This window comes from Lissotriton helveticus, chromosome 5_1 (genome assembly GCF_964261635.1).
Source record: "Lissotriton helveticus chromosome 5_1, aLisHel1.1, whole genome shotgun sequence".
NCBI classification, from domain to species: Eukaryota; Metazoa; Chordata; class Amphibia; order Caudata; family Salamandridae; genus Lissotriton; species Lissotriton helveticus.
Window position 1 is genome coordinate 1,043,001,436 of NC_136065.1, and position 4,129 is coordinate 1,043,005,564.

Below are 4,129 nucleotides of genomic sequence, written 5' to 3' on the forward strand. Positions count from 1 at the left end.
CGAACCCTTTGTGCTCAAAGAAAACCAACATATAATACCGCCCGGCTCTGTTTACCGGAGCAGCCCTGTGTCTGCGCCTTGATCACGATGACGCATCTAATGCACTTAAAAAGAAAGGGTCTCGGAGGGCGGAGCGCCGCGGCACTGCACTCCAGAGCCGGGGTCTGGTGGCTGGAGTGCACGCCGGCAGCTGGGCCGACAGATGCTGCCTGGTCCCTCGAGCCTCGTCTGAATCTCTGCTCTAGGCCTCACAGCCAAAGCAGTCTGTGCGTTTGGGCCTCTAATTGCATTTAACAAGAGCATGTGTGCACCCGAGGCCCGCGTAGATACAAGTGCTCGGGAGTTGCGCCTCTCCCCCCTTGCGATGGGCAGAGACAAGGAGATCATAGACACCACGACTCCGAGGGCCTATCGACGTTTACAAAACGTATGAAGGCCGTTTCTCGATCTCATATTCTCCACCATTGCAGTCTGGATACATTGCTGCCCATCCTCTAGCAACTAAAGAGGCAGCCAGCCTGCAATGGGAGAAACAGCCGGCCTTGTCATCTCGTATATCTTAAGGGCTGGGTAAGTTTGTGCCGTGTACACATGCCACCAAAGTGGCCTTTGACCAGGGTGAAACTGTCAGTAATACAACATGTTCAATGACTCATGGCTCTGAGGGGCCCGATCTGCACCAGGGTTTGGAATGAAAAAAACTGGAGGGTCTCACCAGGGGCATGGCCCATGTAATTAAAGGCGTGGCTTAAGAACACATAAGCTAAACATCTGTGCTTAGTTAGCATAGTGTCCCGCCCGGCTGGTATTTTGCTGCTCCTGTCATTGCATCCAGATATATAATACAAGTAGCATTACACCTACAACAAGCCAGACTATTGGCTTTGTCAATGGTTGTTAGTTGCATAATATAAATAAGCAACAATTATGGCATCGTTGTATAGAACATTGAAAATTGTTCAGTTTTGAAATGGTGAGACTGATAGAACTATGAAGAGACTTATTAAGAAGTTACTACAAAATCAGTGAAGGGTGGTATTGCTGCAGAGTTAAGATTTTTTTTTTCAGCCTGAGGGTGAGGATAAAAGTGGTGAGCCCAATAGGGGCCCGTCTCAGCATCTACTTTTTAGAACTACCAGTGTTGAGCACCGGCAGTACCCGGCTCACTTAAAGCCCTGCTCTGTACCTAACACCGTTGTTGTATTTCACTAAGATGACCAGGCATTGTCAGAAAAGTCCTGATTTTTCATCATCTGTCCCAGGAGCAGTGGCGGCCGCCTCAGAATGGGGGTAGTAGGGCAGAAAGCGGTTTGGGTGGGATACAATTACAAAAAAGAAATGATAATAAAAAAGTAATGTACCTTTTCCTTCACCGCCGCACTGCCGTATGCTAAGACGTGAGTCCTGTGCTCTCCATGCCACTGGAATCAAGCTATTCTGGCTGATGACGGCTGATAGCCAGAAACTGGTCATAGGATGCTTGATTCCGGTCCAGGGAAGACATGGCTTGGCAGTTCGGGCTGGACTGTTCCCATGAGGCACAGGATCAAGACTGATTTGCATATGGCCATGTCTGAACTGGGTGGTGTGGTCAGCAAAATAACAATGGATTAAACCCAGATCTGTGACTGGGAGTGAATGTTTTGCCATTGTGCAACATTCTGTTCATCAATTGTTGTTTTTGCATTTGTCACCCCGAGTGAGACGGGTATGCTCAGACATGAGTCCCGTGCTCTCCATGCCACTGGAATCAAGCTATCCTGGCTGATGACGGCTGATAGCCAGAAACAGGTCCTAGGATGCTTGATTTCGGTCCAGGGAAGACATGGCTTGGCAGTTTGGGCTGCACTGTTCCCATGAGGCACAGGGTCAAGACTGATTTGCATATAGCCATGTTTGAACTGGGGTGGTGTGGGGAGCAAAATAACAATGGATTGAACCCAGATCTGTGACTGGGGTGAATGTTTTGCCACTGTGCAACATTCCGTCCATCAGTTTTGAAATGATGAGACTGATAGAACTATGACGAGCCGTTACCTCAAAATCAGTGAAGGTTGGTACTGCTGCGGAGTTAAGATTTTTTTTCCACCCTGAGGGTGAGGGTAAAATTGGAGAGCCCAATAGGGACCCGTCTTAGCAACTACTTTTTAGAACTACCAGTGCTGAGCACCGGCAGTACCCGGCCAACTTAAAATCCTGCTCTGCACCCTAACCGTAGTTGTATTTCACTAAGATGCCCAGGCATTGTCAGAAAAGTCCAGATTTTTCATCATCTTTCTCAGGAGCAGTGGCGGCCACCTCAGAACGGGGGTAGTGGTGCAGAAAGGGGTTTGGGTGGGATTCGATTACAAAAAAGAAATGATAATAAAAAAAGTACCTTTTCCTTCACCACCGCGCTGCTGCACATCTCTCCTCCATCATCTTCCTCATGAGCTGCAAGAAGGACCGGAAGCAACCAGGCTTCCAAGCTCTCCCAGCCAATAACGATGCTGCAGGAGCAGCGTTGTGATTTGTCTAAGCATCCTGTTTGGATGCTCAGGCTGTGCCTGGGGTGGCTGGGTATGTTCTCCACGGGCTGTGCAATACAGCCCAATGCAGAACATACCAAGTGCGCATGACGGTTGGTTGGCCCTCACTCTGTTTGGCGTCAGGGAGCCCAACCCCGCCTCCACCTGGCTCCGAGCTCCGCAAAGAAAAAGAAAATGACAATAACGTTATGCTATTAAAATTTTCTTTTTCTTCTGTGCACTGCTGTATTAGCAATGGGGTGACGTTCTTCCACATTAGCGGAGGAGCCGGCGCTGCCCAGGAGATTTCACTAAAGTCATCCCATGTACCAGTTTTTAGAGAGGCTGCACTGAAGACACAGAGAGGCAAGCTTTTATGTGTTCCAATGCAGGATTAGTTACCAGCCTTTTCAAAAATCAATGTAATTAATAGAGATTTAATTTATTTATTTAAGGAGTTCTAGACAGCGCGAGATAGGCACGCCAGGGTATCAGTGCACTGTACAAAACGCCAAACAATTTAAACACAGTAAAATATTTTTGGGGGAAGAAAAGCAACAAACAAATAAGAATACTGTAGGCCATATTTTGTACAAATAGCAAATAAGTAGTATCAGAAAGAGCAAAAATAGGTCAGAAACAAAATATATACAATGAAAACAAATGACTTAGAATACCCAGGATTCTGAAATGCATGTAGGAAGGGTAGTCCGACTTAGTGAAATCATGACTCATGGACCTTATCAGTATCTGATGCTTAACCCCATGCGCGCTACGCGTTTTCCCGCTGTGCGCTGACTTTTTTGAAAACCCGCAGTTCATGACGAGCTCAGCTCGTCATGAGCGTACGAGAGGCGTAACTCATGACGAGCTGAGCTCGTCATGAGCGTCGAAGGGGTTAAGGTATCTATTCAGCAACAGCTTTTTAAATTCTTTTTTGAAGGAGGTAGTCAAAGGATTAGGGTCAAGATGTACGACCGGTGTGACCCGTTTGCACATGCAAAAACCTCATGGGCCATGTACAAAGCCTATTTAGCGAGTCGCAATTTATTTGCGACTCGCTAAATAGGTTTTGCGACTCGCTATTAAGAAGGGGCGTTCCCTTCCTAATAGCGACCACAAACCCATGTACCAATGTTTTGCGACTGCGGTTGCAAACCACTAGCAAATTACCACCCTTTTCAAGAGGGTGGTAATGGAGTCGCAAATGGGAAGGGGTCCCCAGGGGACCCCGGACCCCTTACCCTTTGTGACTGGCTCAGAATTTTTTTTTTTTTTATAAATTTTTTATTTGTGATCGTTTTTTCAAGAGTGAGGAGGAAAGCGAGAAAGAGCAAGAGAAAGGATAGAAGAAGAGAGGAAGAAGGAACAGGCGACAAACCGCCACATATCCCCACACAGGGGGCGCTGAAAAGTGTGCCGTAAATCCCCAAGTCATATATGGCACCTTTTTTCATGTCGGTGCCCATGGCAATGTTCGTGTTCGGCAATCAGTCCCGGAATGAGGGTGCGGCAAGTTTGTAGCCAATGGCCAAAGGATCACCAGAGAAGGCGCCCCTAACTAGGAGCTCCTTTATACAGGAGTGTCACAAATGCCACTTCCACAAGCAAAGCATGTCGCA